Source organism: Trachypithecus francoisi, unplaced genomic scaffold, assembly GCF_009764315.1.
Source record: "Trachypithecus francoisi isolate TF-2019V2 unplaced genomic scaffold, Tfra_2.0 Lachesis_group2, whole genome shotgun sequence".
Taxonomy (NCBI): domain Eukaryota; kingdom Metazoa; phylum Chordata; class Mammalia; order Primates; family Cercopithecidae; genus Trachypithecus; species Trachypithecus francoisi.
Window position 1 is genome coordinate 149480197 of NW_022681465.1, and position 21802 is coordinate 149501998.

At 47.6% G+C, this 21802-nt stretch overlaps 1 protein-coding gene and 1 long non-coding RNA gene across 6 annotated transcripts in view; one reads left to right on the forward strand and one right to left on the reverse strand.

The window, feature by feature from the left end:
• The window catches only part of LOC117065687, a 284692-nt gene that overhangs the window by 16590 nt on the left and 246300 nt on the right, over positions 1-21802 (reverse strand). The window lies entirely within an intron of this gene.
• The window catches only part of FGF1 (fibroblast growth factor 1), a 106731-nt gene that overhangs the window by 9729 nt on the left and 75200 nt on the right, over positions 1-21802 (forward strand). For 2 of the 5 annotated variants that reach the window (XM_033180806.1, XM_033180810.1), the window contains exon 2: positions 1862-2035. The exons of the other annotated variants lie outside the window; for them this stretch is intronic. The gene's annotated coding sequence lies outside the window, so the exon portion shown is untranslated. The remainder of the gene's footprint in view (positions 1-1861; positions 2036-21802) is intronic. 5 annotated transcript variants of the gene reach the window in all.

Sequence of the window (21802 nt, forward strand, 5' to 3'; positions counted from 1 at the left end):
AGGAAAGTCTTATTAATTTCCACTAGAAGGGAAGGAATCTGGAGCCCTTGGGCTAAATTGCCCAACAATGGCCAATCACACAGTGCAGGCAGGTTAACACGGGGTTAACCTAAAGCAGGGAGACCTGGTTTTAGTCACAATGAGGACTTTAACTAAGAGTACCACCTGAGTGAGTCTCTGAGTCTGCATCTCTGTCCTTAGGATTTTTTGGGTATTTTCTAACTTTCAAGTCTATCATTTCACGTAGTTAAAAGGGGTTAATATGCATACAACATCTAGCATAATGATTCTTTAATACTTGGAAATCCATTGTCCAAAAAATTTTTTTAAATGATTCAGAAGGTCCTCTGGAAGCTTGCAGATACTCAGGAAGATTATTATGTTTTAAAGCAAATTATCAGTATCCTTTGCATGTGTAGAAGTGGTAGTTCATGAGATTTCCAGTTAAGAGGGTCTCAAGAAATCAACATTTTCTGTACATTCAAGTCCCTTTTGGGAGCTGCTGCTTATCCGTGATTGGAGTTCTGTGATGATTGAGCCTCTAGCTCTTTACAGGACACGAGCTCCTTCTCCAAGGCTCTTCCCTTCAGAAGGCACCTGAATGTCTTCCCCGTACTCCCATGCTCTGTGGGGAGTATGGGGAACAAACTGCACTTCCATCCTTTCTACACCTAAGCAACACCCAGAGGAGGTAGAGACTGGGGAGCATATTTCTAGTTCTGACAGGTCGATCTGTACCTCTCTACCTGAATCATCAGGTGGGCAGGCTTGTGTACATACATGGAAGCTCACACACGCGCGCGCACACACGCACACACACACACTCACTCACTCATGCCTCCTGGGCTCAAACGCCTGCATAAGCAGGAGCGACTCTTCAATTATTGGAAACTATTAATCATGCTTACATTTGGTTTCTTCAAAGACAGCTCTTGATCCATATCCTTTCAGTCCACCTTATTCCCCACCTTCTAGCCAAAGAGTTATTTGTCCAGACAGCTCCCTCCCTTGCTTACCCTGTCCTGGCCAGAAGTCTGAAGGGGATGTCCATGGCCCATTGAAGAATTTCCCATCCCTGAAGTTGAGCTCACCTGAGGATTCACCTCATCCAACGGGGACAGGCTTGAACAGTGAAGAGGGAGGACAGAGCTGTCCCCTCTGCAGCCCCTCCCCAGTCCCAACCTGGATGGCTTTTGCCTCAATTGACTTTGCAAAATGCCATTTGTAGGGCTTGGCTCTGGGGATGGCACAGACAGACACACACACGCACACATACACGTTGCCACACACAGACACCTACACCCCATGCAAGGATGCCAGATGACAGAACAGAAAAGGGCTCCCTTTCATCCAGCAGCCTTCTGATTCCAGAGGAGAGTCTCCGAGCCACGACCTGCTGTTTCCCTGGCGACTCAGGCCTCAAAATAAACAGGATTCTGCTCAGACGGGCCAGAAGTCCATTCGGCTCAGACATTTGCCCCAAGACAAACCATGTTAAAATAACACCCAGGGTAGCTGCTGCCACCGTCTTCTGTCTCTACCTCCCTCCTGGCTGGCCAGTGACTCTGTGTTCCTGGGCCTGCTGCTGGCTGTCCAGAGTAGGGGTTGCTTAGAGCTGTGTGCATCCCTGCGGGTGGTGTGGGGGTGGGCGGTTGTCTAAAGGCAGGTCCCCTCTGCTGATAAACAAGGACCGGAGATAGACCTAGAGGCTGACATTCTTGGCTCTCCCAGCCTGCCCCCGCCCCCCCACCTCGATTTCCCACACAGCCCTAGGGACGGGTAGCCAGCTCTGTGGCATGGTATCTGGAGGCAGGCCAGCAACCTGATGTGCATGCCACGGCCCGTCCCTCTCCCCACTCAGAGCTGCAGTAGCCTGGAGGTTCAGAGAGCCGGCTTGGGGCTGCTGGGGCGGCGGCTGCAGCAGAGTGACAGTGACAAACACAGAGCAGAAGACACCAAGTGGATTCTGCTTCCCCTGGGACAGCACTGAGCGAGTGTGGAGAGAGGTACAGCCCTCGGCCTACAAGCTCTTTAGGTAAGAATCAGGGCATCTGATCTGGGAAACAGAGAGCAGGTTGTAGCTGAGGTCGTGTGTGTGTGTGTGTGTGTGTGTGTGTGTGTGTGTGTCCAAGTGCAAATATAATGCTACTTGGAGAAGAAAGAAAATGTTTTAAGCAGGTAGCACTGGAACCAGGACTCCTGCAAGTGAATTTCAAGAAGCTCACCTTTGGCTGGGTTTAAACCGTGGTGCAGACTGCTCTGGGGGAAGGGCGTGCTGATGTCACAGACATGTAAAAATAGCACTTCTAGTTTAGAGACTGCAGAAATATGAATGCACCATGCCACCGCAATATCTCCATTCCTCCAGTGCCTGCCTGACACTGGCCCTGAATCAGGGCTGGAGGGGGCAGGCATTTCTCATTTACTAAAGTGCTGGATGCGGCCCCTGTGGTTCGGCAGAAGCAGAAAGCTGCGGTGAGTCTGGCCGTGGTGAGAGGCTAGCATTATCTTGCTGTGTCACACCAGCTCTCTCTTGGGAAGCCTGGATATTCAGCTGCCTTGGAAAAGCTGTCCACATGGTGGGCAGCTTAGATTTTATTAACCTTTTGATATAAAAGTCAGGCTGAAGTTTAGGATTATCTGGGCGTGTTAGCTCAGGGCTCTGGTAGGGTGGTATTCCCATGGCCCCATGGTCACTCGGATTACTTCTTTCTTTCCCTTCTGATCTTGGCATATCACATCCTCGTTTCAGTACCCCTCCAATGGGCACCAGGAGAGGAGTCAGAATGGACAGATTCTCTGGCACATACACTATCCACACCCACATCGCAATTACATGCCAAAGGTATGCAAGGCTGCTGCAGAGGAGCACTTCAGAAATTCAGCCTTCCAGATACTGGGATGGAAATTTCAGGCATTTAGTCAAGTACCCACTTTTCAGAGACCCAAGGGAGACCCCTCTCAGGCCCAAGGGCTCATTCTGCCTCAGCAGAATTCCAACACTCCATTATTCTCTAGCTATGTTACATCCACCCACGCCACCGCCACCCCCATTTGCCTCCCTCCTTGCAGCACTGGTGACCGGTACTTTTCCTTTCATTCTCTACAGGGATGCGATTGTTTACGAGTTAGCTCCCCGACCCAGTGGGAGGATGCGAGCATCCCGGCTGAGGGCGAGCCAGGCTGCCCCTCCGCCAGCTCTGTGTAACTATGAGCCAGCAGCAGTGGCATCAGGGCTGAAAGAAGTGGGCCTTGCTTTGGGAAGTGGTGTCTAGTGAAGGGTGGCCAGCAGTTTACCGGAGCTGTTTGTCAGTGTGGATGACTGAGGATTTTGGTGGAGACTCTGATTCACAGTCACAAATTCCCTTTTCCTTTGTTTTCTTTGTGTTGGTCTTCGAGGGCTTCAGAGGAAAGTCCCCTCTTGAGATGTAGATCTGAAGGCAAGATCACCAATTTGCTGTTGGCAGAGGGACTCAGAGAGATTTTCTTCTGTTGCCCCTGCCTTTGTTAGTGTGAATAAATGGGTTTGCAAATGAAGTATGTAATCCAAAGCAAAGTTAGTATGCAAAATGTTAAGAGAAAACACAATGAGTTTCTTTTAAACTCTCTCTCAAATCTGCTGTTTACATATGACCTGACTGGTTCTGCAAAGGATCAAGGAAACCACATCTGGTTAAGTGGTTTGACTTTACAGGTGAGTAGCACCAGCCATGATAACATACTCAGTGGAAATGGTGGGCAGACATCTATATGCTGTATCTACATCCAAGGGACATCTCATCCCAGAACAGTGCAGCTGCTCACTTCGGTGACTTGCATTCTGTGGACTGCACATAAACTATTAAGGATCTTGGGACTGCTGTTACAGGAAAGCGATCCAGACCCCAAGAGAGGGTTCTTGGATCTCAAGCAAGAAAGAAGTCAGGGCGAGTCCGCAGTGCAAAGCAAAAGCACTTACTTTCTTTTTATTAGGAAAGTAAAGTGGTGAAAGCACAGCTACTCCATTGACAGAGTAGGGTGTTCCCGAAAGCAAGAGGAGGAACACATCCATCCTAGGTACCATGCTCTTATAGATAGGATTTTAAAAAGATCATAGGGAGATGTGCTCTGCTACAAGGGTTTGTGATAAAGGATTAATTTTCTTTTTCTTTTCTTTTTTTTTTTTTTTTTTTTTTTTGAGACAGAGTTCCGCTCTTGTTGCCCAGGCTGGAGTGCAATGGCACAATCTCAGCTCACTGCAACCTCCGCCTCCCAGGTTCAAGCGATTCTCCTGCCTCAGCCTCCAGAGTAGCTGAGATTATAGGCATGCGGCACCGTGCCCGGCTAATTTTGTATTTTTATTAAAGACGGGGTTTCTCCATGTTGCTCAGGCTGGTCTCCAACTCCCGACATCAGGTAATCCAACCAGCCTCCCAAAGTGCTGAGATTACAGGTGTGAGCCACTGCACCTGGCCTAATTTTCTTAATGACTATATTTTGCAAGAATCCATATTATTATCTTTAAAGCAAAATTAGGAATGCCTTTGTTCTCAAAATATCGGGCTATCTGGACACCCCCAAGTCTGGGTCTGTGTAGTAAACATTATCGATCTATTTCCTTAACTGTAAACATCTGGAGTCTAGGAATGCCTAACTTTCTGGGAATGCAGCCCAGCAGGTCCCAGCCTCATTTTCCTAGCCCTCACTCAAGATGGAGTTGCTCTGGTTCGAACGTCTCTGACACTATCAGCCTGTGTGCTAGCTGCCAGGGGTTAGGTATTGTGCAGAGTGGAAGACACACCCATTTCCACCTCATTAAATAAGCATTGCATGGCTAATGCAGTATCCCTTGATTTAAGGTTGCTGGAAAAATAATCTGAAGTCATTTGTGCCATAGGCATACCATGCTTTAGGTAAATCTAACCTCTATACATGTGGGTGAGAGTACTTTGTCTGAAGAAAGGGTTCACTAATCAACAAATGCTCAAGTACCAACAAGGTGTCCCCGTCTTGAGATAGGACTGGATCCAGCCCAAACAACCACAGAGAAGGGAGGGGACTGATTGGGTGGGAAGGTAAGAGAGAATGGGCCTGGGCTGACGTGTCCAACTCAGCGGACAGATAAGTGAAGGAGTCCAAGGTACAGGAACAAGAACAAACATCTGGGCCAGTGGCCTACAGGGAGAGAAAAGGGGAGGGAAGGAATAGCAATTACTTTGATTACTAAATACACCATGGTTTAAACCTAGCCAGAAGTGAGCTTCTTGAGTTCACTTGCAAGAATCCTGGTGCCAATGCTATCTGCTTAAAACATTTCTCTGTTTTTAACTTTCTCCTTGTTTCCCCCTTTGCTTTTTAATAATTAAATTAGACTACTCAAGAGAGGGAGTGGCTGTGTGCGGTGGCTCACGCCTGTATTCCCAGCACTTTGGGAGGCTGAGGCGGGTGGATCACAAGATCAGGAGATCGAGAACATCCTGGCTAACACGGTGAGACCCCTTCTCCACTAAAAATACAACAACAACAACAACAACAAAAATTAGCTGGGTGTAGTGGCGGGCACCTGTAGTCCCAGCTACTTGGGAGTCTGAGGCAGGAGAATGGCATGAACCCAGGAGGCAGAGCTCGTAGTGAGCCGAGATCTCACCACTGCACTCCAGCCTGGGCAATAGAGCGAGACTCGGTCTCAAAAAAGAAAAAGAAAAAAAAAAAAGAAAGAGAGAGAGAGGGAGCATAACACATTAGCTAAGTACATAGATTCCGTAGCTGGGCTGCCTGGGATCCAAATTCTGCCACTTATTAGTCCTGTGACCTTGGCCCTTGGTTTCCTCATCTGTAAAGTGGGGGTAATAAAGTACCAACCTTGTTATAGAAGGAATCAAATGAGTAATGCCCTTATCAGCACAGGGTCTAGCTCACAGTGAGTACTATGTATTTGCTATTATTATTATTATTATTCAAAGTTGAGTTCTGAAAAGGCTGCTTCGGCCAGGTGTGATGGCTCATGCCTCTAATCCCAGCACTTTGGGAGGCCAAGGCGGGTGGATCACCTGAGGTCAGGAGTTCAAGACCAGCCTGGTCAACATGGTGAAACCCCATCTCTACTAAAAATACAAAATTACCTGGCATAGTGGCACACACCTGTAATCCCAGCTACTTGGGAGGCTGAGGCAGGAGAATTGCTTGAACCTGGGAGGCAGAGGTTGCAGTGAGCCGAGATCACGCCATTGCACTCCAGCCTGGGTGACAAGAGTAAAATTCTGTCTCAAAAAAAAAAAAAAAGAAAGAAAGAAAGAAAGAAAAGAAAAGAAAAAAAAGAGGAGAAAAGGCTGCTTACAAGTCCATTTGTTCCAAAGCCCAAAGTGACACTCTATGAGTGACCCCTGGTGCCACTGCTTGGGTAGCTGGGAGGCACGTTTGCTTTGGCATGGAGCTTTGTTCACATATATGAGCATTCAGACATAGAACAGCTTCTGGACTGGTCCCCAACATTTATTGAACCCTTGCTGTGTCTAAGCACTGTGCTTGGCTGTAAGTGTATCACCTCACTCAATACTCATTACAACCCTGCATATAATAGTAGGGGCTGTTATAGATGCAGGAATTGAGGCTTGGTGGGTGGGATGTTTGGCTAAGGTCACACAGCTACCAAGTGGCAGAGCCAAGCTTCATACCTAGGCTGTCTAGTGAGCCTGTGCTCCTCACTGGTAGGCTGTATATGGTTTGGGGGGATTATGAGAGGTGTCCTGAGAGGCACATGGAGCTTGGTGACAGGAATTAAGCACCAGATGATATTGGAAGACCCTAGAAAGTAGGCCCGGATTTGGAAACTCTGCTAAGAGATGGCAGGACCTTAGCTTGGGCCACAGGTAGAATCTCAGCCTTGAGGACCTGTAGCCTCTGGGATTGGGTCTTTGGGGCAAGACATGAACGCAGGCACTGGGGTACAGTGGGGCTAAGGTTTTTCTGACCAGGTAGTAGATGATGCCCAAGAACAAAATAAACAGAGTGCCTAACAACAGAGCCTTAAGCACAGCAAGCGTGCTGGGCCAGGGTGCCTTATAATCCTTAAGCCTAAGGCCAGAGGTCATCTTGAGCTAAACCTGAGGTCAAGATTAGGTAACCTCAGCTGTGGGGAGAGGAAGAATAGATAGTCCAAAACTAAGTATCTGAGCACAGCAAAATTTACAATAATGAAAACAATTTGATTTGCCAGTGCAACCCCTCTAAATAGTATCTTTAAAATGTGACTTACAGAGATTTGTTTTATACCTAATTGCTCAAGACCATCTCCTGACCTCGTCCAAGGAATGCTGGTGATGAGAACAGGTGTGAGGGGCGTGCCTACCTTGCACCAGGGCTGAGTCGACATGGAGTATTACTCATGGACATGACTCATCTCTGCTCCTCCAGGACCTGTGGTCTTGTCCAGGGGTTTTCAAATTTTGACGTGCATAAGAATCACAGAGGAGCTTATTTAAAAATTAGGTTCCTGGGTGCTCCCCACAATTTTGATTCAGTGGCTTCATGAGGGACCCAGGATTCTGCATTTTCTGGGTGGGGCCTAGGTAATTCTGATGTCTTTGGTCCACGGACCACAATTAAAGAAGATCAGGTCTGGCCGTTGCTCGGCTTCCTTTCTTGTTGTGACTACGAGAGGGAACACAGAGTTGTGTGGACTCAGTCATGGCAACTACCCTCTTCTTTGTCACTTCTTCCTGAATTACCTGGTGAGACCCCCTCATTATGATAACAATAACAACACATTTGGTACATATTGAGTTATTGTGTGCTGCGTAGAGTGTGAAGCCCTCTGCTTGGGCAATTCTCTCATTTAATCTTCACAACCATCCCATAAGTGAGGTATTACTATTACTCACATTTTATGAGCAAGGGAAAAACCTCACTGGTAGTAAGTGACTGAGTGGGGATTTGAACTCAGAACTAGCAGCTTACCAGAGCCTAGATGTGTAACTAACTGCTAGGCCATTCAATGATAGTTTTAGCTCCTGTCAGTACCACCCTCCTTTCTCATTCTTGGGTGGGGTGTCTTTCTCCAGTTGCCATTGCTGTCATGCCCATCCCATTCCCAGACTCCTGTGTCATTTCTTCAGAAGACGTGTCTGGTGTTTCCTTATTTTATTTCATTCAATGAGTCGAAGAGGGTTGGGGCAATGGACATGTGGTGGTAGGTGTTAGGGTTGAATTGTGTCCACCCCCAAGTTCATAAGATGAAATTCATCCCCCATCCCCTATTGCCTGAGAATGCAATCTTATTTTGGAGATAGGGTCTTCACAGAGACAATCAAGTTAAAATGAAATCATTAGGGTGGGTCCTGCTCTACTATAACTGTTGCCCTTATACAAAGGGGGAACTTGCATACAGAGACATGCATAGAGAGAAGACAAAGTGAGTGGACATAGGAAGAAGATGGCTATCTACTAGCCAAGGAGAGAGGCCTGGAACAAGTCCTTCTTTCATAGCCTCAGAAGGAACCAACCCCGCTGACACCCTGATCTTGGACTTCCAGCCTCCAGCACTGTGAGAGAATGTTTCTAGTTTCTGTTGTTTCAGCCACCCAGCCTATGGTGCTTGTTATGGCAACCATAACAGACTAACCCTGTAGGAAGCCAGATTCCTTGGTTCCCCTGCTAGGCCCATGACTCTGGAGTGATCTGGTTGAAGGCCTACACGTTATGCAAAGGTTTGGCAAATTGGGAGCAATAAGTAGGCCCAAGGCCCAAGAGAGAAGAAGAAATGAACAGAAAGAGTGAAGAGGGAGGAAGGAAGCAAATGTAAAGAAAATAAGAGAAGGGAGGCTGGAGGAAAAGAGGAGAGGGAGAGGGGATTGGGATGGGCCTACTGAGGGCCATGTCAGGTTCATTCAGCTCGGCATGGATGCCTCCTGTGTGCCAGAGGGCATGTGAGACACTGGGCTACAGCAGTGCCTGAGGCCAAGAGCCCCCACCTTCATGAAAGTTAGAGGCTAGATGGGGGTACACACATCAATCAAGCAGCAATTCTACTAGGTGGTCCTGATAAACCACATGGCAGGGCAGCTTGACCCCAACAGAGGGTCCGGGAAAGCTTCCATGAGGAGGTGAGGCTTGGGTTGAGGTCTGATGGATCGGCAGGTTTCAACTGGTGGGAGCAGAGTTTTTCAGGTGACAGCGAGAGGAGCGTGCACAAAGGTTGCCTGGCATGAGGAAGCCTGGCATCACCAAGGTGCGGGAGGAAGGCCAGTGTGGCTGAGTGCAGGGACAAAGGGGCGAGCCAGAACCCAGGAAGCAGGCGGGGTCAGACTGTGCAGCCATGTTGAGGCTTTAGTTCCTTAAGCTGTGAGCCCTAGAAAGCTGGGGGAGAAAGTGATCCGAAGTAGGGCATTCTCTCATTTCAACAAAGGTACCGATGGGCTAGAGAGGCAGATGGCAAGGTTCAGCAGTGGGTCAGCCCTGGAGAGAGATGTCAGGTTTTCTGAGCTCACACACCCAAGGTTAGCTGCATGGCCATTAGGGAGTGAAGTTCCAGGCCACTCCTCAGAGTGTTTTAGCCATAGTCCTTCCTCAACAGAGTGTGCTCTAGGCATTTGCAATGGCTCCATTGGGAAGGGTCTGAATAGGGACTCTCCTGTCAGTACGGCTAATTAGTAAGCTGGGCACTGGGCCAGGCTCAGACTGCAGTGGACTAGGCAGCCCCTTCTTTGGCATTATTTGAAGGACACAGAAAGGTCTTGTAAATCTAGCCTCTCCTTTGCCTGCCTGTACTTTGTCTGAAGTTGCAGGAGCAGGCGTGCATTCACAAGGTGACTTATTCATCAGAGACTGTGGCAAATGGCAGAGATTAGTCCAGGCAGACCCCCTGAGAGCACCAGGGGAGAGAATGGGTGGAGACAAGCCCAAAAAGGGGCAGAGGGAGCTGAAAGGAGGAGTGCAGACGACCTGAAGCCCAATTTGCCTTTTTCATGATGTCACCAAGAAGCAGCAAGATAGGACTGGGGCTGCAGGTGAGGGAGAGTCCCAGCTTGGTGTTTGCAGCCTTGCAGGTGCCTGAATGACTCCACTCTGAGGCAAACACATCCATCGCTGGGGAGCTTCTCAGCTGTTGTTGGCATGATCCGTATGTAAGAAGTCTGCATATAAAACCAAATGCCATGCCTTTACTACATACCCCATCTGCTACAAAAAGAATTCCCTTCTCTTCAATTTGAGCAGAGGGACTGGATTTGGCTTAGCAAGGATGAGTTCCTGAAGCACACTATAAGGGAGAGTGGTGATTTTCAGGAAGGTGAGAAAGTAGACAGGAGGCCTCTTGGGGGGCAAGATCCATCTGACTCCCACCCATCCCACATCTCCCCACCCATCCAGCCCCTGGCCTCCTGTCTGTTTCTCTGCTGTTCTGGGCCCTTTCCTGATTCTCAGACTTTGCAGCTGCTGTTTCATCTGCCTGGGATGCTCTCCACCCAGTTCTTCAGGTAGCAGGCCTCTTTCCATCCTTCAGGCCCTGCCTCTCTTGTCAATTCCTCCAAAAGGCTTCCCTGTTTCTCCCCTCTGACTTCTTTTTCCTTCATGCCGCTTACCCCAATTCGTAATTATCTTGTTAATTTTTTTAAAAAACTTTCTATTACCCATTCTCCCCCTTAGAATATAAGCCTCATGAGGGCAGAAACAAGACCTTGTCTGTTTTGTTCCCTGCTATATCCCCAGTGAATAGGACAGAGCCGTGCCACAGAGTAGGTGCTCAAATATCAGTCTAATGAATGACTGAGTGAATCACTAAATGTTGGGAGTGTTAAAGCGAAGACTCAGGACAGCAATAGGACCTTCTACCCTCTGTCGCCCCTTATAGCTCTGGAAAGGGGCCTGGAAAGTAAGGCTGAGACTTTTGCATCAAGAGCCTCTCACCCTAACTCAGGTGGGCTGGCCTCTGCAGTTCCCAGGACCCTATGCTATGTGTCAGCTGCTCTGGCTTAGTCGGCTTAGTGTCATCTCTTCAGAGAACTCACTTCGGAAGCCTGGAAAAATCCACCCTACTGGTATTATTCATGCTTAGAGATGAATAACTTCTTTTGGCTGATGGGCATCAAAGACAAACAAGTGATGTCAGGCACCCAGAAGGGAGACATGGATCCAGCATGTTCCAGCCCTTGCACCCATGGAGACAGACAATGTAGCTCATCTCTGCCTTCCCCATCAGTCTGATGGGAATAGTGGAAGCAGTTTGCATTGATTAATCAATGTGTACAAAGTTCTGCACCAATACCTTTAAGGACATAAAGAGCTTCTAGGAAACGAGACTCTTCTTATCCTTCCTCAGAATATCTATCAGAATTAAGAAACAGCAACTAAAGGGAAGTTGAGAATGAATGCTCCAGAGTCGCTCCCTGGAGTCTACACAAGCAAATCCAACAGCCCAGAGGAGAAGAGAGCTGCTGCCTGGGCTAGTCCAGGCTTTTTGCAGTTGACTGCATTGCCTTTGGTGATAAGGTGGTATTTGTTATAGGAGCAAAACATTCCTCCTTGAGCGTTGATGGTTTTTGTTTTTTTTGTTTTTTGTTTTTTTGTAAGAATGGGGATCTTTCTAAATGGCAGAGATGCAGGGTGACTTCAGAATGGTTTCTTTCAAATGAGAGTTTCTTTCCAAGGATTAAATCTTCACTCAGTTGGCCACACAAAGCTCACTGCCATTCTCCCAGGCTGGTCCTGGGATGTCTTAGCTGAAGGCGTGTGAAGCAGAGCCCTAAGCTTCTTGGAAAGTGAGCTCACACAGAAGAAGACAGGAATTCTTCTGACAGTTCTGACCTATCTCTCATTAACCTTTCCCTATTTCAGAGCCACAGCTCTGTGGCTCTCTGGTAGGGTAGCACGGTGGTCAAGAGCGTGAACCCTGGAGTGGGACTGTCTGAGTGTGAATTCTGGATCTGACATTCAATAGCTGCGTGACCCTGGACAAGTTACACAACCTCTTTGATTCCATAAAATAGAGATAATAGCAGCAGTTCTGTCCTAGGGTTGTTGACAGGAAGATGTGAGTTAATACATCTAAAGTCTATAGTATATGCCCGCACTGCATCAGTGTAACTGGTTCCTGTCTCATAGGGTTGGTGTAAGAATGTAGTGAGAGAATCCATGTAGAGTGCCTAAAATGTTTTAGCACACCATGCACAGCACCTAGTATTTGCTCAACAAGATATGAATGATTGTTGCTGCTGGCAAATTTTCCAGCAAAGGTTTTTTGGAAGTCTTCATGAAAATGTATTTGAACTCAAAAAATGGTACTAGGACATGGAGGTCACCTGTTTCCCTGCTGTTCCTCTATCAGCCTTTTGTTCCAGGGGAAGATTATTATCCTGTGCCTTTTAAGCACTTAAAATCCTCGTGTCAGGAGCCTAGAACTAGCCAAGAAAGAAACAGCCCCGTTAAAGAGGTTAAGCCCAGGGCAGACACAGGTTACTTGTTCAGCAGTTTTAAGCTGTAGATGTTCCCAACAAATGATTAAAGAAGAGTTGACTTCAATAGATTCCTTTTGCTCAACGCACAAAAAGGCTTTGGGATTCCCAACCAGCCAGGGGGTGTTCGGTTCCTCAATATATGCGCTTTTTGAAAATTCTGCTCAGTGTTCCTTGGCAGTGGGCTTTGAGTTCAAATCATTTCGACATTGACTGCAGAGAAAAAAGGACAGGGTAGTATAGGTGGCAAATTGCACAGCCGTTTTGCATTTTGGCCGCCCGATGCTCCACCTTCCCTTGTTGGGTTACCTTGGGTGGGGAACAGGTCCTCTTTACATTTTAGTTGCCTTCTCTATAAGAGCTCCTGTCTCAGAGGATGGTGGTGGAGGTTAAATTCAAGGTGGCATGTAAAGCTCCTAGCATAGCTGTCTCTTGATTCTTGCTAAATGTCTTCCCCTTCCTTTGTGATCCTCCTGACTGCCTCAGAGCTGTGGATATGGAAAAACTCAGTGGTGATCAATGTTTTCAAGGTCTGAGAATATTCCCTTGCACCAGGTGACCATGAGCACATCACTTGGCTTCCGCGCCAGCAGAGAGATGGATTCTGGGAAGGGGTCCAGGTTGCAGTCTGTAGGAGGGGATGCTGGCAGCCCCCACACTCCACTCAGCCCATCTTTTTACCAAGAGAGGCCAGAATATGGATTTTCGCTTGCTGTTCCCCTGGGTCGTTAGGCCTCTCATTAAGGCCTGAAGATTGATTTTCTCCTATACAGAAGGTGGACCTCTTCCTGTCCCACTCTGACCCTCCCTAAGGCTTCCCCACCTCCCACTGAGGTCTGAGGGTTTAATACACAGCTGGTTCAGGGTGGATCCAGATGCATGCGGCGCAGGGGGGAGCGTTTCCAAGGCAATGACCGAGTTGTTTCTAACGACCCATTGACCTGACCCTCCCCACCTCACACCGCCCCTGAACCGAGCCAAGCCTTTGGAGGGCGGCTTCACCTTGGGATCTCTGGCTGCAGCCCTACTGTGGTGGGAGGTTCGGCTCCCACGCTGGATGGGCCCTGGGGGAGGTCAGAGGGAGGGTGAGCCAAGGAAGGCCTTATGGCCTCTCGTTCCCTCCAGGCCTCTCCCTCTTCTTCTGACCCATGGCAGGCAGAGGAGGGGTGTGGAGTCCCTTGTTCTGGGAATTGTAAAGAATATCTCTTTAGAAACCTCCAGCCATGTCTTGCTCTAGGATGGAAGCATATCCTGCATTGACTACTTTAAAGTCCTTTCATACACGGCAGATCCAGAGAGAGGCTTCTGGTGACTAATCAGGAGTCGTGCATTGGTCAGACTATTGCAGCCCCAAAGTCAGTGTTTTTCCGGAGCCAAGATCCCATTGCTTCCTGGCCGGTCCCACATCCTGCTGGACCTGCGTTGGCTGGCTCATGTTTCTCATTATCTCTCCCCCAGCCTCTTTAAAGGCTTCTCACTCCACCCAAGGGTTTTATTTTTAACTCACACAGTAACGCTAGGGCTGAGCAGGGATACCACCTACAGTCACAGGAAATGGGGCTGTCTTGGAAAGGTGTCCCCCTCTCCAGGGACTTTCTCCCTCCCTCCCTACCTCCCTTCCTTTCATATTTATGGAGCAGCTACCCCATGTGGGCCCTCCCCGGAGGGGAGATACAACACAAGGGCAGATACGATCCATGCTCTTGAGCCACTGACATTCTGATGGGGCAGAGGAGGGGCTGACAGATAGGGCATCACACACGAAAAGGTAGGCCAACAAAGAAATAAACTAAGTCAACAGGGAGTTTGATAAGAAGTCTTCTCCACAGAGAACAAACAAGGCACCAGGACAGGGGAAGCTGTTATACATTGGGAGGGGAGGGGAGTCTCTCTGAGCAGGTGACATAGAGGTGGTGGCCAGTAGAACAAGGGGCACCAGGCACGCATGAAGCAGGGTAAGGACTGTTCCTCAGGGAGGGAGAACAGGTGGGAGGGCTTGTGGTGGGCATGAGCTTGGTGTGTGCTAAAATGTCACAGAGGCCAGGGTTCTGGGGGAAAGTAGTCAAAATGAGGCTGGTGAGGCATGCAAAGACCTCATGCAGGGCCCTGGAGCCATGTAAAGAGTTTGGGGCTTTGTTCTGAGTGCAGCGGAAAGTCACTGGGCATGTTGGATGTAGCAGGGATCAGGCAATGATTGACATTTTAAGACCCTCGCTGAAGACTGATATTCTCCTATAAAGAAGGTAGACCCCTGAGTGGAGAACTGACCCTACTGACCCTAAGAGGGGTGGAGGGAAGGCAGGGACATGATTTAGGGGGCTATCGAGTCATACAGAAAAGAGATAATGGTGGCTGAGGCTGGAGTGTAGCAAGACCACAAAAGAATCAGGCTCGCTCTTCCAGAAATTAGCTTGATACCAAACATCTTCCTTCTAAAGAGCTCATAGAACCATATCCCACAATCAACAAGCAGAATAGAACACCAAGGCCTGAAGATACAGAACTGTATAAGCAATAGAGTTTAGATAGCCTATTGCTTGTAACTCATCATATTTATTACGTTTCCAAACACAAGTAAGATCTTTGTCCAACATCTGCCTCTTTGACTTTCTGAATGGTGTGCAGACACTCCTCTCTCTTTATACCATGGTAGCTATCTCTGTTCTTTGTATCGTTGGCTGAGATAGGAGGCCAAATGGGCCAACTCCACTATTCCTGGGGAATTTTTGGATCAACTAAGAATAAAAGATGAGAAAAAGCCCAAATTCTCAACTCTGATAGAATTTGCCTTGACTGAGTGATGCCACTCACCTTCTAAACTCAAAGGTGACTTTAGATGCCTGAATAGCCTGAACAGTTGTCTGCGCTCTCCAAGAAAACCACTATTGTGTTACTGCTCTTCAGAAGAAAGGAGATGGAAAACAACAGTACCACAATGCAGAGATTCTGCATAGAATAATAACAATAATAGCTATTATCAGTTGTTTGCTTCAAGGCACTTTATTTATATTAACTCACTTAATCACTGATGAGGTAGGTCCCCCTCTTAAACCGTTTCACTGATGATGGAGCTGAGGCTTAGAGAGAAGTGATGTGAAGTCACATAATAGGAACAGAGTGTCAGGTCCGGAAGGTGGTCGAACTCCTAACTATAAACCAGGCTTGACTAGATATCTACCTTGGTTGGCAGTTACTTTGAAAACTGCATAGAAGGCTGGGCGCGGTGGCTCAAGCCTGTAATCCCGGCACTTTGGGAGGCCGAGACGGGCGGATCACAAGGTAGGAGATCGAGACCATCCTGGCTAACATGGTGAAACCCCGTCTCTACTAACAAGTACAGGCTGAGGCAGGAGAATGGCGTAAACCCAGGAGGCAGAGCTTGCAGTGAGCTGAGATCTGGCCACTGCACTCCAGCCTGGGCGACAGAGTGAGACTCCGTCTCAAAAAACAAAACAAAACAAAACAAAAAAACAAACTGCATAGAAGGCAGGGCATGGTGGCTCACACCTGTAATCCCAGCACGTTGGGAGGCCAAGGCAGGAGGATCACCTGAGATCAGGAGTTCGAGACCAGCCTGGCCAACAGGGTGAAACCCCATCTCTACTAAAAATACAAAAATTAGCCGGACATGGTGGTGCATGCCTGTAATCCCAGCTACTTGAGAAGCTGAGGCAGGAGAATGGCTTGAACCTGGGAGGCGGAGGTTGCAGTGAGCTGAGATTGCGCCACTGCATTCCAGCCTGGGCAATAGAGCGAGACTGTCTCAAAAAACAAAACAAAAAAACTGTACAGAAAAAGACCTGAAGGAGAACATCCAAAATGTTAGCAGAGCAGGGATATGAGTAATTTGCTGTCTTTTTCGTGTAGTTTTTCATTGTTTTGAATATACAGTGTCTGGTACTCAGTGGATGCTCAAAATCTATTTGTTTAATTGTTGAGTTAATGAGTATATGTTACTTCAAAATTATTTTTGAATAATTAAAGTAATAGATTTCATTATAGGAAATAGAAAATTTCAGGAATTTTAAGAAGATTAAAATTTATTCATCATTCAGTGGTAATCACTGTTAAAATATTGGTAATATTGATTTATGTCTTTACAGTTTTTTTCCTATTTGTGTCTGTCTCTTTATCTACCTATCTATTTATGCATATATATGCATGTGCATAACAAAAATGGTATCATACTGTATAGTCTTTTAACTTGTATGTAATGGAATGATGACATTACTCACCTCTCAAGTATGTTTTTGTGTGCAATTCCACCACAATGGGGTTAGGTTAGGAAAAACCTCAGTTGTGGCTGAAATGTGGGTCCTGAAGTTAGACAATGGGGTTTAAATTCCATTCCTACCCCTTACCAGCCGAGTGACCACAGACAAGGTCATTTTTCTGAGCCTCAGTTTCCCCAGGGTAAATGGCATATACTTCAGAGGATGTAATCAGGTAAAACAGGTAAAGCTCTCCCGAGCACTCTGCCCGGCATGAGACAAATGTGCAGAACGTGTTCATTGCTATTGTTATGAAGCTAGAAGAAGCGTTTCCTTGCAAGTCCAGTGGTTTCAAAAACTGCCTCCCATCTTACTCTGCAGGATCCAAGAAAAATGAATTTAGAAATCACTCAAAATACCCTCTGACCATATTGCCCTTTACCCTAATTTTTTGAAGGAGGGGAGTGTTAAAGTCTCAAGTGTTAAAGACAATTAGCTCTTTTTCTCTTCCTTACCCAGAACCAGGTTTGTTGGATTAGAAATACATTTAAATAATTCTGGTGCTCACAGCTGCAAGAGGAATGTAGCCTTCCTTTCTATTTAGCAGCTGTGTTTTACAATTGTCTTAGAGCAAAAACAAAGCAGGCAAAAGAAAAAGAAAAAAGCAGGACTGTTTAGATCAATCCTAAATTGCTCTCAGTTTTATATAACAATACAGAAGACGTCTTACCCCTAAAACACAGACCAAGAAAGAACTAACCTGATTCGTATACTGGACATCGTTTGTTAACACAGACACTCCACACACATACATAGTAGGTTCTCCTGAACCATGTTGAATACATTCTTGAATATATGTTTTCTTTACAAATGGCAAGCTATTGAGGAATAAAACAATATGTTCATGTAATCTAAATACTGTCAGAGCCTGTTCGTAGGGTCAGAAGAAGATGATAGATGGTTAAACGAACAGCTGCTTTTTGAGTTTGTGTTGCATGTTGAGAAACTTTTTCCTCTTAATTCATAGCTCAGGAAATGTGTTTATGATCCTGGTGGAACTGTGTAGAGATTTCCCTAAACCACTGTCATAGGCAGCACATGTGAGAAAGCGCTTCTGACGGTTGGGCCAAGTTTTTGCATTTTTGTCTAACTATGGGAAATACTCAGAAACGTCTTCGTGTATGTGTAATAGCGTGCTCTCAAAACCGAAATGGCCCTAGAGATCACAGATAACACATGTGATTGTAAGGCAACCCAACATCGGGCCGAGACATTAATTGCAGGGCAAAAGCCCTGAAGTCCAAATAACTGTGAGGCACATCGTAATTTCCAAATAAATGATTGACAGTGGTAGGACTGCCCGCATCTACTGCTCTCAGGTTTTTGTGGGTTTTTTATCCTAATTTCTTCATATGCTTTGCTGGTGTTGGTCGAGTGCCTTCTGCATGTAAGAATCTATACCACGGGAGATTCAAAGGTAAAACAGGTTCTCTGCTCTCATGCTGTCATGTGTGAGTGGATGGGGGCCAACAACTCAGCTGTAGAAAGAATGAAGTACTGGCTAGGCAAAGCACCACACCGTGGGTCCTTGAAGGAAGGACCCTCCAGACTGGAGAGACCAGGGAAGGCTTTGCAGTGGAGGTAGCATTTGACATAGGCTTTGAAGGATGAGGAGAGTTTTAATTAGCAGAACATGGAGCAAAATGTCCTTCCTAACTGAGGGAACAGCAAGAACCAACATAGGAAGGCATGGAAGTTCTTGGTGTGCAACAGGAGAGAGGGAGTAGCTCAGATTGCTGCATTTGGAAGGACATGATGGGAGGTGAGGCTTTTCACACCAGATTTGAGGTCACTTAAATGCTTGGCCAAGGACTTTGGCCTTCCTAGCTGGGAAGTAGGAAACAAGGGAAGTTTTCTGAGCCAAAGTTGGCACATGCAGATCTTCCTTGAGAAGCGTGACCTCAGTGCCAGCGTGCAGAAGCGACGGGAACAGCAAAGCTGTGGGGCAGGAGATCAATCCCAAGGCTCCAGAACCCACTTTCCACTCTGGTTAACCTCTTTGTAGCTTCGGGCAATGCAAACCAGCCTGACTTCCCCCTTGAAGGCTGTGATCCTGTACCTCTTGGCTCTCGTCCTGACTGTGCCTCTTCTCCCCAGGATCCTGGGGTTGCTCCTCTGTGGCAACCAGCTGCACTGGGGATCTGGGAGTGTGGAGTGATCCCCAGGGTGGCTGCCTCTGTCTGCTTCGCCCTTCAGGCTCCCCTCTGCTCTTCCTTGCAGATCCCATCTCTCCCCTCTGCTCCGCTTCTCCTCTGCCTGCCTCACATTCTGGGTTCTTTCCAGAGCCCGCGTCCACTGCCTGCCAGTCAGCAGGATGACTGTTCACCTCGGCTGCAACACACCCCACAGTGAGCACAGTAGTCATCCTGCCAGATAGGCTGCTCCTGGCTGCGTCCATTCTCTCAGTAAATAGCCTCTCCAGTCATCCTTCCGGCCCCTCTACACCCCACAGCCTCTCCATTCATCCTTCCAGCCCTTCTATGCCCAAGTCACCTCTGATTACTCCTTTGCAGAATCCTCTTCATTCTTCTCTTCGAGTGTCTTTGGAGCCATCCTCTTCCTTCCACTCTCATGGCCCAAGTTTAGGATCTTTTGTCTATTTCAATTCAACAGCCATTTATTGAGCCCCAGGGACTGTGTTGGGGACATAGTGGTGAGAAGGAAGCATGTGCTTCTGTCCTCTACTAGCTTGTAGTCTAGTCAAGAAGACTTGAGGAACGATGAGCTTTTCAGAGATGGAAATAGAGGACACTGCGCCCCGTGGCCTCTGCTCTGCCCAGCCTCGTACCAGTAACCAACAAGTTTCCAGAAGAATTTCCAAATTCCCTTCTCCAAAGTCTCCACTGGCTCCACTTTCATTTGCTTGCAGAAAAAAAGTCTAAATGCTTTGGAATGGCATCATTCAAGGTCCTCCATGATCTGACTCCAAGCAGGCTGCACTCACCCTGTGTGTCCCTGCAAACCCCCTGCTCAGCGGCATCGGCCATGCACACTGGGAGAAGATGCCCCCTACTTGCCCACCCCTGGGCCTTTGTTCAAGTGATTCCTTTATTCCATGCTCACATGTGTACAACCTGTTTGTCCTTCCTGCTGAGATGCCACATCTTCCAGAAAGTCCTCCTGACCCCCTCCTCTTCAGCCCTCCATCCCCCCAGCCCTTGGCACATCCTTCACAGCACTTTTCACAGCTGGTCATGATATTTATGATTTAGCCTCTCACCTTCTTTCAAGGACAGGAAGCTTATCTTGTTCATCCTGAATAATCACAACAAAAATAATAGCTAAAATTATTAGATGCTAGAATGCATATTTTATTTATTTGAGGCAATGTGCTAAGTGCTTCCCTTGCACTATCTTGTTGCATCCTTTTGACAAACATGTGAGGTAGGTATATCACTGGCCTCATTTTATAAAGGAAGCTCAGAGAGATAAATTGACTTTCTGGACTTAAGTTCAGGAAACCCATGCCCTTAGCCATGACTTCACCTTTATTACCTAACTGTGTCTGGGTGAGCTCCTTGTATATAAGTCCTTACTCGGGGAGGGGAGGGTGTCAATTAAGAGAATGGGACAGTGAAGACAAGAGCAGCCTCCCCAAGGTCATGTGACAAGTCACGGTCACATAAACATCACGAATGTGGGAGCTTTAGCGACCACATTTTCTCCTACACCTTTTACCTAGGAAACAGAAGTAACAGTTTTCAAAGGGAAACTAAACGTTTTTGACTGTGCAAAGGATTAGATGGCAGTGTGTTGAATCCAAATTGATTGCGTCTGATTTAATGTGGATGGTGATGTGCCCAGTCACATAGCCCTGTTGGACCAGGTGCCTGAAGCAAAGAACTTTCCTTGCACCCAGCTACCACGGCCTCTGCCTGAGCCTGGGAGGAGACATTTAACAAGGGGAATTCCTTCTCCCTCCCTCACTGGACTGGACCTGTCCCTTTTCTTAAAGAAGGGGAGTGGCGTGGAGCCCAGGCCCTCCCCTGGGGGCCTGCCTGCTCAGTTCCAGACAGGTCTGCCTTTGTGAGTAGAGGTGGGCTGGCGGGCAGGAAGGCTCTTGGACTGCAAGACCGTTGTGGCATCCCAAGTCAGTGGGAGTGAGGCCAGAGGGGACAGTCAGGATGGGAAGGTTGAGAAAGGGAAGACAGTCACCATCAGGCCAGCCAGGGCGCTTCCTCCATTCCTTTCAGGGGCATGAACAAGACAGCATGTGGATGAGGCTGGAACTAGCCCCAGGGAGCCTGGGAGGAACAGAGTCCAGAGTGTGGATTTTGCAGAGCTCCCCCAAGGCCTGCAACATCTTTAGCGTGGGACGTTTGGTACTGGGAGGACAGCCCGCTCCTGTCATCTTCCCTTTTCCTCTCCCCATTATCCTGGGAAGGACTAAAAGGCTGGTGATCTTTCCTTGCTCTATTTCTTTTCTGTTTTTTTTCTTTTTTCTTTTCTTTTCTTTTTTTTTCTTCTTGAGACCGAGTCTCACTCTGTTGCCCAGGCTGGAGTAGAGTGGCACGATCTCAGCTCACTGCAACCTCTGTCCCCCAGATTCAAGCGATTCCCCTGCCTCAGCCTTCCGAGTAGCTGGGACTAAAGGCGCCTGTCACCACCCTTGCCCGGCTAATTTTTGTATTTTTAGTAGAGACGGGGTTTCACCATGTTGACCAGGCTGGTCTCGAACTCCTGACCTTGTGATCCGCCTGCCTTGGCCTCCCAACGTGCTGGGATTACAGGCGTGAGCCACCGCGCCCAGCTTCTTTTCTGTTTTTCTTTCTTTCTTTTTCTTTTTTTTCTGTCTCTTTCTTTCTTCATTTCTTTTTTGTTTTTGTTTTTGTTTTTTTGAGATAAGGCCTCACTGTGCAGTGGCACTATCACAGCTCACTGCAGCCTCAAACTTCTGGGCTCAAGTGATCTTCCCACCTCAGCCTCCTGAGTAGGTGGGACTATAGGCACTCACTACCACACCTGGCTAATTAAAAAAAAAAAAAAAACAAAGATCTAGAGATAAAGTATTGCTGTGTTGCCCAGGCTGCTCTCAAAATCCTGGCTTTAAGTGATCCTCCTGCCTTGGCCTCCCAAAGTACTGGGATTGCAGGCGTGAACTGGAAG